The sequence below is a fragment of the Canis lupus genome, chromosome 13 (genome assembly GCF_003254725.2).
Source record: "Canis lupus dingo isolate Sandy chromosome 13, ASM325472v2, whole genome shotgun sequence".
NCBI classification, from domain to species: Eukaryota; Metazoa; Chordata; class Mammalia; order Carnivora; family Canidae; genus Canis; species Canis lupus.
In genome coordinates, this window is record NC_064255.1 from 30,192,447 (window position 1) to 30,214,920 (window position 22,474).

A 22,474-nucleotide genomic window follows, 5' to 3' on the forward strand; every position below is an offset into this window, starting at 1 on the left:
TTCAGTCAACTCTTCCATTTCCCACATGCTCTGTTTGGATACCTTGCCTCCAGCCATCAGCACTTACCGATCTAACCCTCCTGCTCAGGTTCTTACTCGCACCCCCCACCCAACCACACAGTCCTGTGCAGGTGCAAGGACCGCAACCCCTCACCTTGCGTCCAGAGATAATCACCCACCTGCCCTTCAGCCCAGCCCCCCAAGTGCAGGCAGGGCTTGCTCGAGCTCACACCATCCTGTGCCTGAAAACCTGGGCACGGTGCGCACCCCCATCCCACACCCCAAGCTGCCTGCCAGGCTTTTAACCCCGTCTCCCCGTCTCCCCACCTAGGCAGCCATTCAAATCTGAGATCAAGTAGAAGGACAAGGATTAAAGATAAAGCACTGAGTTTTATTTTCTTAAAGGGAAAGCAAAGCAGCTACCCTATCTCACATGCTATCACTGCAACGCCCGTAACCCTTGGAAGATCACAATTCTGGATCCCGCGCTCGGGCTGAGCAGCAATAAATCCCACCAGAGCAAGCCAGGGATCGGCACATGCCACAGGACTGGGGCCAAATCCCTGACACCACCCCTCCCCAGATCCCAGTTCCCTCGCTCCTGCACCATGCAGAACAGACCTACGCCTGGGCTCTTACTTTACTTTCTTTTTCTTGGGCGCGCAGGGTGCACAGCACACTAGACACCAGCTCTCTGCATTCTAGAATATACCTTTGCTTCCCCGCAGTCTGATCCCCCTAATTATTCAGGCCTGGTCTCCCTTCGGTGGGTCTCACAAGGCAGAGGAATCCATTCCCTTCTCGGTTCCGGCCCTCCCGCAGCACACGCGTGTGTCCCTGTGCAACCCACACCGCAACATACTCTTCACGCACCCATGCACCTCCGCACCACACTGTGACCTCTGGGGGTGGGTGGGAGCAGGGAAAGGAAGCAGGATCGATCTCATATTCTTCCAACCCTATTATTTCCAGCATCTTGCTTGGTGACTAGAACATAGTTGAGTTCCTAATAAATGTTGGTGCAGCCGAAATCAAAACAACGCGACCCACAACAAGACCCAAGAAACAATAAAGCCCCAGGCTTCCCAAGGAACGCTGGTTTCAAATAAGGAAATGGAGACTTCGGTGTATGGAAAAGAATACAGATGTGGGGAAGGGCAAACAGAGGACTCACCTATTTGGAGTTTAGGAGAGCAGCGAGTGTTCTAGGTCAGCTCTGTCACCCAGCCTTCTGTGATTTCCATCCCCCCTCCCTAGGCCTCAGTTTTGTTTTTGTTTTTTTCATTAGTATGAAAGATTGAACAAAATGATTTCTATGAATATTCTCAGCTTCTGGAGTGGGAGCAGAATTGGTTCTGGTGAAGTCACCACAGTTCTTACCGGCTATACGCACCACTGAGAGTCTCCACAAATGTCACCTGGGCTCTGCCCACTTTCAGACCCAGCGCCTGAGACTTCTGGGGTCTGAAACCTCTCAATGTCCAGTGCGAAGAATTGCTGGCAAATGACTTCACCAAGTGGGTGTGGGCTCTGAGAGTCTGGAGCAGGCTCTATGAGTAAGGGAAGGGGCGGGGGGGTGGGGCGCCACTGCCCGGTTGGCCCTGTTATCTGACGTGCCAGGACTTTCTGGAAGGTTCTGAGGATGGACCTGGAGCAGAAGCAGGAAGGGTGCAGGCTGTCTTCATGAAGAAAGGTTTTAACGGCCCCGAGGCCATGTCAGCGGAACTCCGAGCCTCTCATTTTGCAGAGAGTGAAACTGAGACCAGAGCCTGGAACAGTGTGGGTGCCAAGTTACCAAGCAATTGAGCGTTGGCCCTGGGAGTAGAACAGGCTTCCTCTGGGGCCCAAGGTTGGGCGCCTGTGCCCAAATTAGAGCAGAGAGCTCTCAGATCCTCCGGTCTGCAAGGAGGGGGGCGGTGTATGAAGTTTCCATGTGTTCCACAACTGAACAAAGTGCCTGTGAGCCTTATTCTAGACTTTTCTGTGACCTGGCCAGCAATTCCACTGGCCAGTGGTGTTCGTCCTTGGTGCATACAGGCTTTACTAGGAAGCAGGATAAGGAGATGACTGGTGGATACATATATATATATATCTCAGACCTGCCTGGCACAAAGCCACACAAACACCCGAGACTCCAGGAAAGGATTGCTCACCGCCAGGCCCACAGATGGATCCCCCCACCATACCTAGGGGACAGCTCCAGACAGCCAATATGTGCAGGTCCCCACCATCAGCAGGGGTGCTGGTAACCCCGGCTGGGGGGGGGCGGGGGGCGGGTGGGGGGGGAATGCCCAGCCTGTGCCGTGAAGTGCCAACACAGCCCTGAGGTCAGCAAGAAGGCTGCTCAGAAGTCAGCTTCCGCAACTGGGGCAGAGCCTGGAGGAGCAGAATCCACGCCCCCTAAAGAAACCCTCTGCCATCACTTCTGGCAACACTTCCTGTTTTTGTTCTCAGGGCAGCGTTCAAGAGGAGGCCTGGGGCCTGCCAACCCCAGGAGGTGAGGGGAAGACCCTGCTTCTGCCCAGGCCCTGGCCGTGTCCCCACCCTACAGCCTGCACAGCAAACACTGGGGTAGCAGAACGTAGGGGCCGCTCATTCCCAGGCTTGCGGGGCTATTCAAAGGCGGAAGAGGAAGGAGCCCCCTCCCCTTTCTGTTATTTATCTATTCCGCAAAAGTATTTTTCTTTCTGGGATCCCGGGGTGGCGCAGCGGTTTGGCGCCTGCCTGTGGCCCAGGGCGCGATCCTGGAGACCCGGGATCGAATCCCACATCGGGCTCCCGGTGCATGGAGCCTGCTTCTCCCTCTGCCTGTGTCTCTGCCCCTCTCTCTCTCTCTGTAACTATCATAAATAAATAAAATAAAAAAAAAATATTTTTCTTTCTAAGATTCCTTTCCCGGATCCGAAGTCACAGGTAGTCAGTCACAGGTGAACGCGTATATCCCCACGTGCACGCACATTCGCACAATGATACGTGACGCTCCGCGCAGCACATCTGTAAGGGAACAGTCATGACCCCATTTCACAGATAGGGAAACTGAGATTTGGGGAGTTCAAGGCTCACTCCTGAACCTCACAGAAGGAGAGGATGGAAGACCGGGAGCCTGGGCGAGCGCGGGGGAGGCGGGAATGGGGAACTCCAATGGGTCTTTTCAGCCAACCACGGGATTTCAGAAACCGGCCGCGCCGGGGGCCGGGGTGTTTGGGGCAGGAAGGGGAGGTGCAGGGGGCACCTTGAGGGAGGTGCAGGGGGCACCCCACCCCCACCCTGTGGCCCGAGCCCCTTCCCCACCTCGGGGCCGGGCGGCAGGTTCCAGCGCGGCCGGCAGGGGGCAGTGCACCTTGCCTTTTGCGGGCGTCCCGCGCGCCCTTACGCAGCTCCGGGCAAAGAACACCAGGCGGCTCCGCCCTCGGCTTCTAAGAACAGCTCAGCTTCGAACCCGGCACGTAGTAGGTGCTCAAGGCACGGCCGGGAGCCTAAAGGGCCGGACTGGGTGGATGAACGCGGATCGTGTAGTGGAAATGGGGAGGAGGAGGGGGAGGGAAGGGGCCTCCCCGGCCCCGCCAGCGCATTTCCACCGGGGGGGGGCCTTTGCAAACAGCCTTTTTCCCCTACTGTGTGTTAGGCTGGGGACAAGCTCCCTCCCTGCGCATCTCGTTCTCCCCGCGCTCACCCCACCCCGCACCCGTCCCCAGCACACACACCTCAGAGTGCGGGGGGGGGGGCGCTCGCTGTGTCCCCTGGGGGACCATCCGGGCCCAAATCCGCGGGGCGAGGAGCCCCTCCTGGAGGTGGGCACGTGAACGCCGGGCGGGACGCCTGCAGCCCTCCTGCGCCCCGAGGCCGTCTCCCGCTGCGGGACACGCAGGGCCCCCCTCCCCGCGCGCCCCGGAGACGCAGTGACCCGCCCAGCCCCCACGGCTCGCGCACTTTGGGGCGCGCACGTGTCCACCCGCCGAGCACCCCCGGGAGCCCCGCGATGGCCGGCTGGTGGGACCCGGGGCTCCAGCCGCGGAGCGGACCCCGGCGACGCTGCCGACGCCCCGCACCCCTCCCTGCACGCCCTCCGGGACAGCGGGCCGCGCGGGGCAGGGAGAAGCCAGCCCCGGCGCAGCCTCAACCCCCATCTCAAGTTGAGCCGCGCTTCCTCCCGCAAGGTCACGCTCAAACACACTCACGCTCAGCGAAAGGAGGAGCTCAAAGTTGCGCCACGGTCCCGATTCCGAATGCAGCCGTGGCCCCCTGCGCGCGCGGCCCGGGGTCGCCGCCCGCCGCCGCCCGCCCGCCCCGCTGCGCCCCCCCAGGGAGCGGCCCGTGCCCCGCGCCGGTCACACACCCCGGCAACGCGGGCAAGTTGCTAACTTTTGTCAGATCGCTGCGCTGCGGCGGCGGCGGCGGCGGCGGCGGCGGCGGCGGCGGCGGCGCCTAACGGGCTTGGGGCGGGCTCCGGAGTCCCGCCACCCCCGCCGCGCTCCCGGCGCCCACCCCATCCCTCCCTGCCCACCGCGCCACGTCCCGGGCGCCAACTTCTGCACCGTCCCCGGGGGCGCCCGCCACCTCCCGGAGGTGCTCCTCGCGCTCGCTGGGGCTGGAGGAGGCTCGGTGCAACCCCGTCCCGCCGCCGCCGGACCGAATCGCCCGCAGCCCCGGCGCGCGCCCCCGCGCCCCCGCCCCGCGCCCCGCGCCCCGCGCCCCGCGCCCCAGCCAGCCGCCCGGAGCCGGGACCCCTCCTACCGCGGCCCCGCCGGCCGCTTCGCCCTCTGGCGGCCCCGACCCGGGAGGCTCCAGCCTGGCGCCGGTGCAATGTCACTGGGGCCACTCCGGGGACCGCTGCCCCGGACCCGCCGCGGGCTCCCCGCGCGGGTCCCAGCGCCCGGCTCCTGGGATCACAGCCTCCTCCTGCACCTCCGCCCTCTCCCGGCGACCCGGGTGACGCCGTGGCCGGGGCCGGGGCCGGGGGTCTCCCTACGGGTGTCTCCCCGCAGGCGCCCGGGGAGGAGGGCGGGGGGGGGGGCTTTGGTCCCACTTGCGCCGTCACTCGTTCCTAGACCCCTCCCGACCGCTTCCGCCCCCGGCCGCGGGCAGGTCCCCGCTCGGCTCGGAGGACACACTCGCAAACTGCCCGAGCCCCAACTCCGGCGGACGCAGCCCCCGCGCACCCGGGCGGCGCGCTCGCTCACCGCATCTGGAGGCGCGCTGGAGTTTCCGCGGCTTGGGGCACCGGCAGGGGGCGGCTCCGCCGAGAACGGAGGGGGGGTCCCGAACACTCGCCCCTTCCCCGCTCACATCGCTCCGTCCTCCTCCCCCCCTCCTCCTCTTCCTCCCCTACCTCCTCCCTCTGGTCTTTGTCTTTGCAAAGTGTCGAAACTGTCTGGCATAGTGGAGCTCCGCCGGCGGAGGCTGGGGCCGGGGAAGCGGGGAGGCGGGGTGAGGATGGGAGCGGCCTCGGGAGCACCTTCCCCCGGGTGTAACGGGAGGGGCCGCTTCCCTGGCCGGCCGGGGCCGAGCGGGGCGCGCCGGAGCGGGGCGGGCGCCTCGGCGGCGCGCGGCCCTCCCCTTCCTCCGCCCAGCGCCCGCCCCCCGCGCGCGCTCCCCACCCCGCGCCCCCCGCGCCCCCGCCGCCCGCTCCCGGCTCGGCTTTCCGCTCGCTCGGGGCTTCCTGCGAGCTCCGGAGCCACGTGCACGGGAGGCCGAGCCGGGGAGCCGCGGGAGGCGCCGCGGGGCCCGGATCGCCGCCCCGAGAGGGCTCCGCGGGGACGGCCGCCGCCCACGAGCTCGCAGGGCCGGAGCAGGGCCGCGGGGGCGCTCGTGGGGTCCGCCCCGGCGGGGAGGCGACCGCCCCCCCCCCCGTCCCCACCCCGAGAAGCCGCGGGGATGCCCCGAAGAGCCCGAGATGGGCGCGCACCGCAGCGAGAAGGGGCCGATCCCTGCCGGTGACCGGGCAAAGCCATCGACCTCCTCCTAAGGGCGCGGGACTCGAGGTGGGACTCGGGGAGGAGGGGGCGGGGAGGAGCGGGAGGGGCCGGGGCCCCCGGGAGGCCCGAGCGGCGCAGCGGCCACCGCGGCCGGCCCCCGCCCTGGGTCGCCTCCCCGCCGCCTGTTCTTTTCCTCCCAGATGCGGAGGCTGCGCCGCGGGGCCGAGCAGGGCCAGCGCCAGGCAGCGGGACTCCACGCAGGGCCCGCGTCCAGGGCGGCCTGGGGCGGGGGCCTCGGGGACCCGGCTCCCTTTGGGGCTCAGGTTTGCGGGGGGAGGGAGGGAGGGGGAGGAAGGCTGCCCTTTCTCCTTTATGGGGAAGTGGGGGCATGGAAGACAGAATGCCAGTCTTGGAGGCTAAAATGCTGGACACAAGGTTTAAGAAGCATTAACAAAACGTGACTGTACAGCTTTTATCCCCTTGCGGGGACTGCACCCTCTTTTGAAACTTCTTTGAGCTGATGCTAAGAAAAGGAGGCACAGTGTGGCCTAGGGGGCACGTAATTCTTCTAGCTTCCATCGCTTCCCTTGGAGAGGTCAGCCTTTTGCAGTGGAAAAGTGGATAGCTCCCTAGCACATCGCTCATTAGAGGGAGGCTGTGGTGTGTGCTCCAGACCAGGGCCCGCTGGATGGGACTTCCTGCTTCGGATCCTGCCTTGCCCTCATTGGATGTGTGACCTTAGTTAGGCTGGTTAGAGAATCCTGGCTTAGGTAGCCCCATGCCTCAGTTTCCTCTTCTGTGAAAATAGGCCTAATAACTGTCTAGCCCATCGGGTTTTGTAATAATCAAGTATATTCGTACATGTTGAACCCTTAAAACTATGCTGGTCATATAGGAAGTGCCCAGTGAAAGTCCTGTTTAGATGATGGGCCTCCCCCTGCAAAAAGGAGGTGGCCTGCCCCAGGGAATGGGTGAAGGCTGGTTCAGGAGACTTCGCAGCCTTGGGAGGGGAAACGGGAGCTTTTCAGAACAGAGAGAGGTAGAGAAGGAGCAGACTGGAAAAGAGGAGGAGAGTGAGAGAATGCACCACTAGAAAGTAAACTACTTAGGGATTAGAACTGTACCGTCTTATCCTAGCAGAGCCTGGAGAGAAGACCAGACTGGGCAAGTAAGTGGCCCCCGATCATCCAGCTGTTTGTTCCACTTTGCAGCCAAGAACCAAAGTCAGCTCTTAATTTCAGCCTCGGGTTCTTGGCAGTTCCCCCAGGTGACTCCACAGTGAGATGGGAATTCCTAATTAAGTGACTCTATGGTGAAACATGCATAAATCATCACCTTATCTATAAAAAGATGTGCATCAGATGCACCTTTTCCTAGTCTCGCTGGGTTAACCTGGCAAGGCCTTTTCTGGCCCACATACTTTTTGTTTCAGTGTATTTCTTACCAGGTAACAGAGAGGGCCTCTCCCACCCCCCCACCCCACCCCCACCCCTCGCTCCTGTTTGTTCTAGTGTTGTGATATGCTGCAGAGATAGCACTTCTGAGGCCCCTGGACCTTTCCCAGGAGCCCACATCCGGGGCTGTGTGTCAGGGGTGTGTGTGAGGGCATCCCTCATTGTCACCCTGAGTGTGTCTCCCGGCGGCGTGCCCTGCCCAGGAATAGCAGCCATAGTCATTACTGGGAGTGTCTGCGCAGTAAATCCCCCCAGGGAGCCCTGACATTGATTTAATGGTCACACACACCCCCCACCCCCACCCCCACGCCCACGTGTTCAGAGCTACTGCAAAGCTCTGGGTAATAATGGTGAAGGTAATTGATTTCGTCCTCCCCCCACCCCCTTTCTTCACACAACAGAATGGAAGGAGCCTAATGGGCCCTGATGCCATCTGGGTGATTGGGCAGAAAAGGCTGCCTGGCTCGTCAGTGGGGAGTTCAGAGCTGCTGCGCGTGTGGCAGTTGGTTTGGAGCAGTGCTTTACTTACCGTGGTTTGGGGGGCCCGGCTTTCCCTAGAGAAAAAGAAATAACCGAGGGATGTAATGACAGAAGCTGGAAGGAGAGAGACAGCCAGTCTTTCTGGCTCTGGCTCCAGCCCCGTGTCTCTCCTTCCCTGAGAGAGAAGCCCGCCCTTCCTCTCCCTCCTCTTGCCCCGTCTCTGCTCTGTTCTCTCCCTGCCCACAGTCTTCTTCTGTTAAGTCCTGGGGGCTGCCGTCTGATTTTCCTGGTGTTTGTGGCCTTGGCCCCTCTATGTCACGACAACTGTCAAAACACTCCCTCCAGTTTCACTTTCCACTACTCATCTATTCTGGGTTTTAGTTTTTCCAGAAAGAGGAATCGGATTGGCAGGCCTCGCTGGGTCACGGGTCAGCAATCCAGCCGTGAATGGGCTGCCCGGGCAGCATGTACCCACCCCAAGAGTGAACATGTGGAAGGAGAGCTGTACACTTTGCATCACAGGGAATGCAGGATGCATGACCCTTCAACCCCCTTCCAACCCTGGGAGTCTTCAGGGCCTTTGAGCCAGCAGACCTAACACAGAATCACACACTCTACACTAACATATGTTACACCCAGTATCCATGTGAAGGCAGCTGCTTAATCTTGTCCAATCATGACCATCCTAATCTCTTTGCCAGATTTTGGCTCGGGGAAACTGTAGATTTAATCTCTGTTTGGGTCAATAAGATAAAAAGAGAAAGATACTTGTGTCTTCTAGGAAAGGAGGCCTCAAGAGTCCTGGGAAGCTTCTCTTTATTTCCAACTGTACATGAACATGAAAGTATTTTGATCTCAGTTACTCAGTTCCCTCTGAAAGACATCTTATGCCCATGAGGGGAGCCAAATTGAAGCTTAGAAGACCCAGAGCCTTGATCACACCATCCCTGAAAGCTTAATTCTAGACTTTCTGTTGTATTTATCAGTGCAGTTCTTTTGTTTAAGCCACGTTAGGTCATGGTGCTGTTACTTGCTGCCAGATGCAAGTAACTGATAGATCTATAGCCAGATTAGTTTTTTTCCAAAGCTGCAAGGCATTCCAAAGCTCAAAATCCTTAAAACATCAGTGGTTCCCATTGTCTAAGGATACAAGTCCAAACTTCTGAGCCTAGCAGTGGAGGTCCTCCTTGATGTGGTCCCAACGTGGATTTCTCCCTCATTTTCTCCCATTATTTCTCTTAATGAGCCCTGTGTACCAGATACGATTCAGTCCAGAAGCTCTGGTTAAATGACATGTTGTTATGTCCTTGGAATCAATATGGGTCTCCATCTTCCTGGGCCGGTGAAGATGTCACTAACAGCCATCATGGGGCTCCCCAACCCCTGCAGTAAATAAAGATCTTGAGATCTCGTGTGAGACCTGGTGTGCAAGAACTCTGATTCCTAGCAGTCCTCACTTAGTTTCCGCAGAGCCTTTGCTGTTCTAGGCTGCAGGACTGGACCCATAAAGGATGACTATTGCTCCTAAGCTTTTGTCCTTGGATCCAGCCCTCCTGGATGTGTTCATTTCCTAGTGCTGCTGTAACAAATCACCACAAACTGGGTGGCCCCTCAAAACAGCAGAAATTCATTTTTCCACTACGCAGGAGGCCAGAAGTCTGAAATCACGGTGCCACCAGGTTTGGCTCCCTTGGGGAGCCCTGAGAGAGGATCAGTCCCGTACCTGTCTCCCAGCCTCTGGTGGCTCCTGGCAGTCCTTGGCCTTCTTTGGCTTGTAGAGGATCCCTTGGGTCTCTGCTGCTTCTTCACGTGGCTGTGTGTGTGTGTATACGTGTCTGTGTGTGTTCTCCTCCTCTGCCCAGAACAACAGTCATTGGATACTTAGGGCCGACCCTGACCCATCAGACACTGTGCTAAGTACTGGGGTCATGGAGGTGGACACAACACAGTCCCCACCCTCCAGGAGCTCACAGATTGGCAGCGGGGACTGAAGTCCTGGTAATTTCAGCACACTGGGGCAGTGTTGTGATAGGCCAGCAGCTGGGCACTTAGAGGGTGTTGGTTTGCAGGCTCAGGAACATTTGGGGTAAAATCCAAAACTGGCCCAACTCACAGAAGACAGGGAGAGACGGACAAAAGAGATGGTGAGTGGCAGGTTTAATAAGCAAGAGAACTTAATAAGTCTTATCTTGGGTGCCTCAAGATGAGTAGATCTCTGAACCTGCCTTCTAGACTGTTAAAAGTTTATAGAGAGGCCTTAATGAGGTCCCGTCCTATACACTGTCCAGGAGGTCTCAGCGACCCCTGGCTTTTTCAAGGCTGTGTCCCTGAAAACGGCTCCCACTGGGGGAACAGGGTGCAGGAGAGGTGGTGTGTGTATTCCAAGGACAAGGGAGGGGGTGAAGATCCTCCACCTGCCCCGGGCCAGCTCTCCTTTCAGCTGGCGGTCACGTCCTCTCGATGACCTCCTCCACCACGGGGTAGCTCCTGGGGACAGGTGGCCCGGGATCTCAGGATGAGATAGGTGAGAGCAGAGGGGCGTGTGCAGTGTGTGTAGGACGCATGAGCTCATCCAGTTCACCCATAGCCTCGCAGGTCTGGGCTTTACCCTGAGAGCCGTTAGGAGCTCAGGGACTTCACATCTGAGCAGAGGCGATGGGGGGACATGTGGACCCTCGCATGCTGGCCAGGCCACTCAGGCAGCCTTGTGAGGCGGCGGGGGAAGGAGGGTGTCCAGACTGGAGGCAGTGATCATAACAATAATCCAGGTGTCAGGGGTCTGACCTGAGGAAGGCGCAGAAGCCTGGGCAGAGGCAGATGCATTTCAGAGGAGAGGAAACCAGCAGAACCCACCCACGTGGGTCAGGGGTGGTGAGAGGAGGGGAACACCCCGATCCCTATCTCCTCCTCCTTCCTCGCCCAGAGCTACAAGTTTAACACCCACAGACACACCCAGATGGGCACGAGGCATCTGAAGAGGCAACAGCCATCTCTCATGGCAAGACGAGTGTTGGCACGATTGGGTTGAAAGCTAGAAAAATCTCGGATCCCTGAAGGCAGTGCTGAGCTGTGGATTCAGCGCTTGGCAACATCTTCCCCTCGGATCCCTGGCTTTGTGGGACGAAACACGCGGCAACTCAGCCTTCTTTCTTGAAGGTACCAAAGTGAGATTTGTTTTACGTGGAACCCCAGGGCGACGGCAACGAACGCTGGGTGGATGGTGGCCATCTCCAAACACAGAACCTCGGGAAGGAGAAAGTACCGTTGGCCCACATCACATTTCACTTTTTTTTTTTTTTTTTTTTTTTTTTTTTTTGCGGGACATTTGGTTGCAGTTTGTTCTAGTTCCTGATCCTTGCATAACAATACATCCCCCAGGGGTCCCAGGGGTCCCAGGGGCACCTGGGTGGCCCAGTTGGTTAAGCATCTGCCTTAGGCTCAGGTCATGATCCTAGGGTCCTGGGATTGGGCTCCCTGCTCGGTGGGGAGTCTGCTTCCCATTCACCCTCTGCCCCTCCCCCTTACTTGTGTTCTTTTTCGCTTTCTCTCTCTCAAATAAAGAAGTACATATTTTTTTTTAATCCCCAAAAACGAGAGGCATGAGATAGTAGCTGTTGCATTTGATCAAGGATTCTGGGGCTCAGGAATTTGGATAGAACCTCCCAGGGTGGGCTTATCTTATGGCCCACATGTCAGGGAAGCTGCAGTTAAGTTCAGTGGCTGAGGCTGGGGTCCTATGAGGCTTCTTCCCTCCTAGGTGTAGGGATGGGGATGGGTTGACTTGAAGACTACATTCCCCGGGCTCTGTCCACCGGAGCATGTCCAGGTGGCTTAGGCTGCTTGAGGCAGAGGCTGGATTTTGAGACAGAGCATCCCACCCAGGAGGACCAAGTGGAAGCCACATAACCTTCATGACCTGGCTCCTAAAGTAACGTAGCGTCGTCCTCATGTTCTATTCTGCGAGCACTCACAAGCCAGTCCATACACAAGGGAGTGGATGGAGTGACCGAAGAGTGTCAGGCCACAGGTAGTTGTGTGTTTAGGACTGGGCTACAGGACTAGATTCCCAGACAAGCGTGGTGGTAGAGACCAAGTGTGAGTGAGATCACATGGGGAATTTTTTTTTTTTAAGATTTTATTTATGCATTCATGAAAGAAGCAGAGAGAGAGGCAGAGACAGAGGGAGGAGCAGGCTCCCTGCGGGGAGCCCGATGCAGAACTTGATCCTGGGACCCCCAGATCACACCCTGAGCCAAAGGCAGACGCTCAACCACTGAGCCACCCAGGCGTCCCTACATGAGGATGTCATGGAAAATGAAGAGGAACAAGGTTGGAACCCTGAGGACATGGTAATTGTCAGTAAATAGTTATAGAAGAAATCAGTCAAGAACATGACCTTCTACATAGCCTGCCAGGTAGGCCTGTGGCTCTTCATTCTGGCCCCAAGCAGGAGAAGGAACGCAGCTACATCGCCAGTTATCCTGGGGCCAGACTAGGAACCCTTGGAGAGTCCACTTCTCCAACTTCGGCATGTGCAAGGATGACTCCAGGAGGCTTATTCTAAGCACAGAGTCCTGCATCCCACTGCCAAGGGAGTCACAATTCACTAGCCCCAGATCAGGGTCCAGGACTCTGCAGTTTTGAACAACTTCCTTTTGTAACACAGCTGCAGGGGCGGGGTGGACACATCCTACTCGGCCCTTCAACCATAAATCCCAACAGGGCCATGGACAAAGTCTCTCTGATGAGGTGTTCTAACCCCAAGGCCTGGCTCTGCCACTGTGTAGCCACCTGACTTGTCAGTGGCTGTGAGCATCCTTTTTCTGACCTCTGCTTTCTTGTCTTGAGGAGGTTGAGTTAGAGCGAGGTTTTCAAACTATGCTCCGTCAGACCCGAGGGGATTGCACATGGGTACCCACGTCCATTAATCCATTTGGCAAGTATGTATTGAGTGCGTGGATCCTGGAGATATTCTAGTATCCATGATTAATTATCATTATGGAAGTTACTTGCAAAGAGAACCACACGAAGGGGTAAGAGAGGGAGCTGACAAAGACGGCTTCAATTGTGCGTGCGCTTCCACTTGGGTTGCCGTTTGGACAGAGTGTTCCCAGGATGGAAACCACAGGCTTAGATAATCTTAAGGGTCCTTGCAACCGAAACCTTTCACTCTACGATGTCTTCCAAGGATTCCGCTTCTGAGTAAAGTCGAAACAAGCAGAATGCAATTGCTGCATTTGAGATATGTCAAGGAGCCCAAGGTTAACACTTTGCTTCTTGAAAAGAAATTGCGGGCTCTTTAGGGATGGAAGATGGTCTGTATCATGGTTTTCTGACATTTAAGAACCAGCGCCCTAAAAAAAAAAAAAAAAAAAAAAAGAACCAGCGCCTTCACCTGGGGAATTAAAGGAAAGAGCACAGGCGGCGAAGTCCAAGGGCAGCCCCACCTGCTTGCTGGAGGGAGGCCTGGGGCTCCGGACCCGTGTGCCTGCCCATGACTTAAACTTTCTGAGCCTTCCAGGTTTTGTCTTGTTTTTTTAAATAAAGATTTTATTTATTTATTCATGAGAGACACAGAAAGAGGCAGAGACACAGGCAGAGGGAGGAGAAGCAGGCTCCATGGATCAGGCCCTGAGCCAAAGGTAGACACTCAACCACTGATCCTCCCAGGCAACCCCTTTCCAGGTTTTGTCTGCAGAATGGGCCGATGGTACCTACCTCTCAGAGTCGTTTTAAGGGGGAAAGATTACATATGAAAAGTTATTAGCTCAGTGCCAGGTACTTAGTAAGCATTCAATAAATGATGGCCATTATTAATTTAAGTATCTTTCTTATGCATGGTATACTTGTCGACATTCCTGCAAATGTTTTATAGATGAGAATGGAAAAGTACTCCGTGTGGGAGTTGCCAAATATCAGGGCTCCGCCAGGCCAAGGGCATCTCTCTGAGAAAAGAAAGCCTTATAATTGCCTCTTTTTGAAACTACGTGCCCATGGTGCTGGTCTTACAATTTTCCAATTGCCTCCGCCCCTCCCCTCCCCACCCCCAACCCCCCCCACACAAAGAAGAACAAGTTACTTTTGCTCAGCAGAAACCAAGCCTATATCCAAATTCGGGGTAGGGTTAGAAGGTTTCCATATTTAAAAGGAATAAAGATGACAGCCTTATATGGTGCTGAGAAATGGCAAAGAAGCCCTGAAATAATTTCCTTTTTTTTTTTTTTTTTTTTTTTACTTGAATAGGCTAACATCCCTTGAGATGGAACCTGCAAGCATCTTTTTGTTTTCTTCTCTCTTGATCATTAAAATCGTGAGGAGGACAGCCCGGGTGGCTCAACAGTTTAGCGCCACCCTCAGCCCAGGGCCTGATCCTGGAGACCTGGGATCTAGTCCCACATCGGGCTCCCTGCATGGAACCTGTTTCTCCCTCTGCCTATGTCTCTGCCTCTCTCTGTCTCTGTCTCTGTCTCTGCGTCTCTCATGAATAAATAAAAATCTTAAAAAAAAAAAAAAAGCTTAAAACCGTGGGGAGACCGCACACAGGCAGGAGTACCTCTAACACTTCGTGCTGTTTGCGGGGTGCGGCTGCATGTCTGAGCTTGGGCTGAACCCGTGGCTGCAGCTTCCTTACATCTAAAATGAGGATAAAGACACACTTCACCCACTAGGATGTTGGAAAGGTTAAAGACAGTGGCTCACAAAGCCATGCACGTAGTAAGCGCACAGTAAGCTATTACTGTTTTCGTGTGTATTGATTTACTAGACATTCTGGTGTTAAGCTATATATTTTGAACTGCAGACTCATAAAATATGAATTAATGTTAGATGCTTTCATTTAATGATCTGCCTTTAATGATTCTGGAGGCAGCTGAATCTACCTCGACGTCGTGTTGGGAGCTCTAGCCTCAGTTTTAAGAGATGTGACATCTGCTACTGATTTGGGGTGTCAGTTAGGCAAAATCCTGTAAGTCGTCGGGGTGCCTTAGGACTGTCGTCTATGACCAGACATGGAAGAAGGCGGAATTGCATCAGGCCGCAAAATAGCTGACTGGCAGAGAATCCTGTTGTCGGGGGAAGAATTTGGGATTTCACCTATGTAAGTCAGGTGGTAGTGTTGGTAGCAGTTAGGATGAGATTTGACAGCAGAAAACGCAACATCGCACTGGCTTAATCAGACAGGAGCTAATCTTTCCTTTCTCTGAGTCCTGGTACATGAGGTTGGCGTGGCATTCTACAGGGTTAGGGACCCAGGCTCCATCCAGCCAGTTGTTTCACAGTAGGGCGCACCATCCATCCCCAAGTGACTCCCTGGTCTGGGTTGGCTGCTTGGGCTCCAGCCATCAACTCTTCATCCCAGTCATTCAGAAGATTAGAACATGCCCTTTACCTTTAAGGACATTCTCCTACAGATTTGCCCACACCACTTCCTCTTACATCTCATTCCCAAGGCCATTCCCAGCCACCTAGCTGCAAGGGACACTGGTAAGGGTAGTCCTTATCCCAGGAATACGTGCTGTGGGAAATGGGTATCTGGGGGCAAGTAGCAATCCTTACTGCCAGGTTAAGAAGGGGTTAGATCACTGGGCCTAGATGCAGAGGCAGGAGTGTAGAAGCTGATCCCAGGTGCACAGTGTGGCCTTGGAGCTGCGTGTTGCCATAGTAACTAGAAAAAGCCTGAATCAGCGCCAACTGTCTTGAAGGAGAAAAAAAAAATTGTCCTTGCCCCTCAGACCTTGTGTTCTGGCCAGTAATCTCTGGTCGATAAGTTCGTGAGGTTAGGTCGGTACTTGCTTGTGAAGTTGAAACAACTTGGTTATTCTCCTAGCCTGACCCCTCTCCACCCAGGCAAAGTTTAGAATGAGTTTTACCGAGTGAAGGGAAAGTAAATCCCAAAAGTAACGTCGGTGGGGAAGTCGGCATATGTTTGGTATTTGAAGTATGTGGTGTAATAAAAAGAAAAGGAAAATGTTTTGATAGCGTCCGATCAGCCTGATAATGCCCATTTGAAACGTCACTGAGCAGTGGTGTAATCCAGACTTGTGAATTTTCATTGGAAAAGACTAAAAAAAAAAAATTAGAAAGTTAACCACATTTGATTGTTTAGAAGAACCCACAAGTCTTCAAACTTAGTTGTAAGTGGAGTGATCCCATCAGTCGGTGTTTTAAACACCTTTTGTCACAGCCCTTTAAACAAGGGAGGGGATTTAATGAATCCAGCTGTTAGCTGGACCAGTTGTTTGAAGTTATTTAGGGTCCTTTAAACACTGAACAAGAGACTCCTTGCAAGTAATTGCTAAACGATAGTCTAGGTTAAAAGAGATTTGTAAGTTGAATTCAGAGACCTCAGGAAAAGTGCTTTTTTTTTTTTTTTTAAGTTTATTTAAGTAATCTCTACACCCAACATGGGGCTGGAACTCATGACCTCAAGATCCAGAGCCACGTATTCTTCTGACTGAGCCAGCCAGGTGCCCCAAAAGTAGATTTTTTTTTTTTTAGTGATTTTCGTATTAAAACATTTTCAATGTGCAAAAGCCTCACAACAAAAATAATATAAAAATAAAAACTCACAATGCCAACATTAGCTTTTTCCCTATTTTTACTTATTCATATACAAAATAAGAGGACTCTGGGGATACTTTTTTTCCCCCCCTTTTGCAGTGGAACCCTTTTCTCTTTGTTTATTGCTTCACAGTAAATCTTGTGTGGAACCCCCTATCGGCCTTTGCTTTGAGAAATGGCTCTTCCCCATTCCAAGTAGTTTGAGGAGACTCCCAGCCACCGGACCCCTGCCTCCTCAGTTACAAGGTGGCAGGGGTCCCACCCTGGGGCCCACCATGCAGGCCACTTCCTGAAGCGACCATTCTTTATTCCTTTCCCCCTAAAGCACTGCACTAGACCTTACCTTCCTGCTTCTGGCTTTTCAGTATAGTGGTAAAAAACATTGATTCAGAAACCAGATTGTGTGTGTTCACATCAAGGCTCCGATGCTACCTAGCTGTGTGACCTTGGGTTTGTTATGTAACCTCTCTGAATCTCAGTTTTCTGAGCTATAAAATCAGCACCATAATAGTGTCCACTTTAGTATTTAGTATTTTTATAAAGATTAAGTACGTTGATAAGCGTAAAGTTCTTGAATAGTGACAGACAGTAGATACTCAATACACGTTTATTAGTAGTAGTAGCTAGTTGTTGAGCTTTCCTTGCATTTACGTAGAAGGAACCCATTCTTTTCCACCGAATGCCTTTTGCCCTCCTTACTTTTTAACTGTGGACTATTTCTGTTCCTGACAAGCAACATTTTCCGGTGGAGACAACCCTGGTATAAAAAATAAATATATCCTCAGTGCAGGGGAAGGGGGCCCTTGGACCTCCTTTACCTGCTACAGCAGCGTTAAGATCCCCTCCGTGGATCGTGGACACAGCTTGAGATCCACCAGCTCCAGTCACATCAAGGGCTCCTCGATCTGTGTGCTCTGGTGTTTTTTTTCAGGTTACACCTGCAGTGCTGGCCCTAAGGATTATGTGCTGAGTAATGACCTCAAACTCTGAACAGGTGTGCAAACAAGGTCTGTGATGTTTACGAGAGGCTCTTCTTGGTAAGACAAAGGAATAAACTCGTGATTTTATACTATATTCAGTAAGGGTCCATTGAGAAAGGAGAAAGGGCGAGGAGGAAGGACAGGAGGGGGAGGAGAGGGAAGAGCAGAAGGGGGAGGAGGAGAAGAAGAGAGGAATAGGAGTAGGGGAGGAGGAGAGAGGAGCAGGAGAGGAAGAAAGGGAGAGGGGGGGATCCCTGGGTGGCGCAGCGGTTTGGCGCCTGCCTTTGGCCCAGGGCGCGATCCTGGAGACCCGGGCTCCCGGTGCATGGAGCCTGCTTCTCCCTCTGCCTGTGTCTCTGCCTCTCTCTCTCTCTCTGTGTGTGACTATCATAAATAAATAAAAAAAAATTAAAAAAAAAAAAAAAAGAAAGGGAGAGGGAAGATCAGAAAGGGGGAGGAGGTGGAGGAAGAGAGGGAGGAGGAGAGGGAGGAGCAGAAGGAGAGAGGAGGAGGGGAAGGAGGAGAACACCAACACCACCATGGGGTCAGGACTACCTGGACACCCCACTGACCCATTCACTGTGCTGTTGTGTGATCTCCGTCATCTGCAAGACGTGACACCTCATTGGCAGGGCACGCAGATCTCCTGCACTGCCCGTGGCTGCCTGTCTGTCCCCAGTCCTGCTCCTTCTTCCCTCCTCGTAATTTGTTTCCTACGTACCAGAGCCCTGTTGTGTCCTGTGTATCTTATGCTCTCTCTTGCCTCCGCATTTTTGCCTACTGCTTCCTGGCATCTTGTCCAGCCGGCGCTGACTGCTTGGCCTGCAGCCTCAGGTGGCGCACTGTCTGCCCTGACACAGCCCCTGGCTCTCCCAGGCGTGTTCTTGAACCCCTTCCCCTAGTGTCCAGGGTACCTTACACATAACCTCACTCTTGCGCTCAACAGGCCTGTGTCTTTTGCAGGCCAGGTGTGTGTCACTCCATCGTTCTGTGCTCCCCTTGCCTAGTCGCTGACCCAGAGCTGGTGAACTTGAACATTTACTAAATGTGGTCTTCCCCAGACCACGCTCTCCTTCTCGGATGCCCCCTCTCCAGTGCCTGGCTGTTAGGGTGTAATCCCAGCTGGAAGTTGGTTGTTGGGCGGGAGAGGGGGCCCTAGTCCACTTTGTGCATTTCCTTCATTTATCTATTTATTTATTTATTTATTTATTTATTTATTTATTTATTTATGAGAGACACAGGCAGAGGGAGAAGCAGACTCAATGCTTCTGATGCGGGAAGCAGGCAGCCTGATGCGGGACTCGACCACGGGACCACAGGATCACACCCTGAGCTGAAAGCAGATGCTCAACCCCTGAGCCACCCAGGTGTCCCAAAGATACACGAATTAAACAGAACAATAAACCCATCCTCTTTTCTATCTGCATCCCTCTCGATCCAAGACTATGCCCTTAAAGGAGGCGATCTCCACCGAACAGCAGGGTTGTCGCCATCCCATAAGAGGCCATCTGAGCTTCCCCAGGAAGCAGAAATGCATTCCTCAGAATCTGTAGGTGCCAGGGTTGGGTGTCAAAATGATGTCATTCCAATACCCATGAGCAACGAATCTGGTCCTGTGATACCAGGACGAAAAGAAAACATGTCAGTGCCACTCTTTGGGGACAGGGTGACAAAGTCCAAATAAACTTACAGCAAATGCTGTTAGCTCGGAGTAAAGGAAGAATATTGGGACTTCTGTAGAAACGAGACCCCGGGCAGGGAGAGGGTGCACGGGTGCCTGGCTCGCATCCTCACCCCCCCGCCACCTGACACCCTGATTATGTCCCAGCCTGACCGCCGCCCCCCCACCCCCACTCCACCGGGAACCCACAGAGGACGACAGAGGCTCTGAGTTTCTCCCACTTCCATTCTTCTAGGAAGGTGACAAAAGAAATCTTACCTTGTTCGTTTATGTGATGGTTTAATATGGTGTGAAGTGTTTTATGGTCAGGTGACTGGCAATGTCTTGAGAAAGAATTTTAAAAACCCAGACTAGGGACGTCTGGGTGGCTCAGCAGTTGAGCGTCTGCCTTTGGCTCACGGCATGATCCCAGGGTCCTGGGATCAAGTCCTGTATCCGTCTCCCCGCAGGGAGCCTGCTTCTCCCTCTGCCCTATGTCTCTGCCTCTCTCTGTGTCTCTCCAGCATAAATAAATAAAATATAATAAAAAAAAAACCCAGACTGAACACGTATGTATCCAGAATTTTCTGGGGAAGTTGAGGTGGCTGCGTGCAAACATCTGCTGGGCACCCACCACGTGCCCAGTCCACTGTGGCCCAGCAGACAGCCAAGCAAACACGGGAGCTCCCATCCAGATGTGCTCGTTTCCTCCTGGAGCCTAGGTGTCACGGCATCCAGCCCTCCCACAGCGGCCCAGACAGCTGGGCAGCTGCCGCCCTACAATCTGGGAGCCACCAAGCCCTCAGGAGGACCCCCTATAAGTTGCCAGGGATGCATCCAGCCCTGCAGTCCCATCCTGAGCCCCTGAGCTGGGGTGTCTGCAGGAATACCTTGTCCCCAGGACTGGGCTGCATCGTGGGGCGACCAGTGAACCAGATTCCAGTCTGCTCTGATCCCATAGCTGACTCTGCAACCCTGTACAAGTCACTGAACCTCTCTGAGCTTCCCTTTCTCTTCCATAAAATACAGGGAACTCCCCACAACCACACAGGCCTCTTGTGAAGATTAATTAGGGCCTGGTTTATGTAAATCTTAAGGCCATTTATATATGATCTATGACCATCCCTGACCCGCAACGGTGCTGGATTCACATTAGAGCCCGGGGAGGCGTGGGGTGGGGGGGTCAGGGGTCTCTTTAGAAAACAGAGGCTCAAAACTGGTCAAGTCCTTTATTAATTCAAACCTTTCATTTTGTTGCTAAAGAAACTGTGGCCCAGAGAAGCTCACTAACTTCCTCAGAGTCCTGCAAACAGGCAAAGTCCAGGGAGAGTCCTGTGTTGACTTGTATGTTTAACAAGCAAATAAATAATACCTACGATGTATCAGACACTGTGCTAGGCGTTTGAGAAATTATCAGTACACTTGATATTTTCAGAAACCCCATGACAGAGGAATCATTGTCATCTGCCCTTTCCAGATGAGGAAACAGAAAGTTCAATGCTTTGCCCAGTGACAGGCTTGTAACTAAGCGAAGAGGGATGCAAACCCGGCCGTCGGCCGCAGTCGGCCGTCCAGTTTGTGCACTGAACCACCACTGCACTGCTGTCAGTTGCTGAAATGCTCAGGATGCTTCTTTACTACCCACCTATGGCCAGTGGCACCCCCTCTCTCCTTCTCAGTCCTGCTCTGACTCCTCTTCCTCCTGCCTTTTAGCTATCCTAATTAATAATAATGAGAGGGAAATTACTTACTCTTAGAATCCCACTGAGCAAAAGCTGAGGAAAAGCTTCCTTGCTATTATTTTACCAGAGAGAAGGATTCCAAAGAAGCTGGAGAGAAAAGGCGAGGCAGGCAGGACAGGTAGGGGAACACACTGGAGGGTGTGAACCCCAGGGGCTCTACTTGGTATGGCCCTATCACAGCAAGGGTCCCCAAGAGGCACAGAAAGTACTGCACCGGGGAGAAGGGAGGGAGCAGGTTCCTGGGCTCCTACTCCCCACCCATCCTAGATCTGGCCTCCTGGGTCCTTCACTCTCCAGCACATCCCAGGACCCAGATGCTGGTCATGCCCAGGCTCCAGGAATCACACCTGAGGAGCAGCAGAACCATCTCCCTCCCCCCTGGGGGTGGGGGTGGGAGGAGCCTGTCAGGGTGGGAGGGGCTGGAGCCCTGCAGATGGGGTGAGAGGAAGTCACCAAGGTCAAGGTGGGACCACCCCCCCCACCCCCCACCCCCCGGGAGGAGGGTTGCCCAGCAGAGCTGTTGAATCATCTTGAAGTCCAGATCCCCCCCTCCTCCCCGGGAGCTCCCACCTTATCTCGTTTTCCTCGTTCCTAGTTTATCCTTGGGCTAATTGTCTCTGTAATTTGGGGGCAGGTCTCTTTCTATCGCCTTTCCATTTATTAAATGGGATATTATGAAGATCAGATCAGCTAATGACCAGGGAGGGAACGCGTCCAAGATTACACAATGGACTGGTGGTAAGGCCAAAAGAAATATCCAGCTTTTGCGGTGACATCGGGGTCCTTTTCAAGCAAGGCTCTCAGGGAAGAAAGGCTTAACCCTCTCCAGGCCAGTCAAGGAGAGGCAGCCTCGGGCAGGCTTCAGAAGAGTGGGCTGCCAAGGGCTGTGTGTCCCCTCACTCAGGGCCACGCAGCCCCAGAAATGGAAACTCTTGCAGAGACAAGAAAGTGGATGGGGTGACGGGGTGACGGGCACTGAGGGGGGCACTTGGGATGAGCACTGGGTGTTATACTATATATTGGCAAATTGAACTCCAATAAAAAAATATACCAAAAAAAAAAAAAAAGAGAGAGAGAGAAGACAAAAAAGAACCTTATTAGGAATGAAAAGAGAAGCAATGGACAGATCTGCAGATTTTTTAAACCATAAAACACCATGCCATACTGGGGAAAAAAAAAAAGAGAAAGTGAATTCTTATTCCCTGACTTCTCAGTAGTCAAAAAAAAAAAAAAAAAGACTTTATTCTCAATTTATAAGCAATGCCCCTGCCTCAAGATGGCATCAGTAGCTGACAAATACTCCCTTCTTTACCTGATCCTGGCACAGGTCCATGAGGCATTGAAGGTATTGGATAATTTTGATAAAACATGAGATAAAAATAATGATTATGGAGCACCTGGGGGGCTCAGTCGGTTAAGCATCTGCCTTCAGCTCAGGTCATGATCCTGGAGTCCGGGGATGGAGCCCTGCATCGGGCTCCCCGCTGGGCCGGGAGTCTGCTTCTCCCTCTGCTCCATCTCTCTCTCTCTCTCTCTCTCTCTCATTCTCTTTCTCTTTTGCTCACACTCTCTCTCTCAAATAAAGAAATAAAATCTTAAAAAAAAAAAAACACCATAGTTTATGAAGCACCTCTTAGGTACCAGAAACTGTGCTAGATGCTGTATACCCAGTAGAATTGCTCAC

The 22,474-nt window shown here is 54.0% G+C and overlaps 1 protein-coding gene and 1 long non-coding RNA gene across 21 annotated transcripts in view; one reads left to right on the plus strand and one right to left on the minus strand.

Annotated features, from left to right (window-relative positions):
- ST3GAL1 (ST3 beta-galactoside alpha-2,3-sialyltransferase 1) overlaps positions 1-5,523 on the minus strand; it is a 97,261-nt gene extending 91,738 nt beyond the window's left edge. For 7 of the 16 annotated variants that reach the window (XM_035718842.2, XM_035718042.2, XM_035717811.2 and 4 more), the window contains exon 1: positions 5,181-5,518. The gene's annotated coding sequence lies outside the window, so the exon portion shown is untranslated. Of the gene's footprint in view, positions 1-1,380; positions 2,184-4,178; positions 4,280-5,180 lie in introns of those variants that run through there. The other 9 variants (XM_049092770.1, XM_025450339.3, XM_049092769.1 and 6 more) reach the window with 7 other exon arrangements.
- Positions 5,524-5,701: 178 nt separating this feature from the next.
- The window catches only part of LOC112662041 (uncharacterized), a 61,633-nt gene continuing 44,860 nt past the window's right edge, over positions 5,702-22,474 (plus strand). Inside the window, exons 1-4 of one of the 5 annotated variants that reach the window (XR_007401590.1) lie at positions 5,702-5,981; positions 10,773-11,005; positions 14,093-17,445; positions 18,624-18,806. This is a non-coding gene — a long non-coding RNA (uncharacterized LOC112662041). Of the gene's footprint in view, positions 5,982-10,772; positions 11,006-14,092; positions 17,446-18,623; positions 18,807-22,474 lie in introns of those variants that run through there. The other 4 variants (XR_007401592.1, XR_007401588.1, XR_007401591.1 and 1 more) reach the window with 4 other exon arrangements.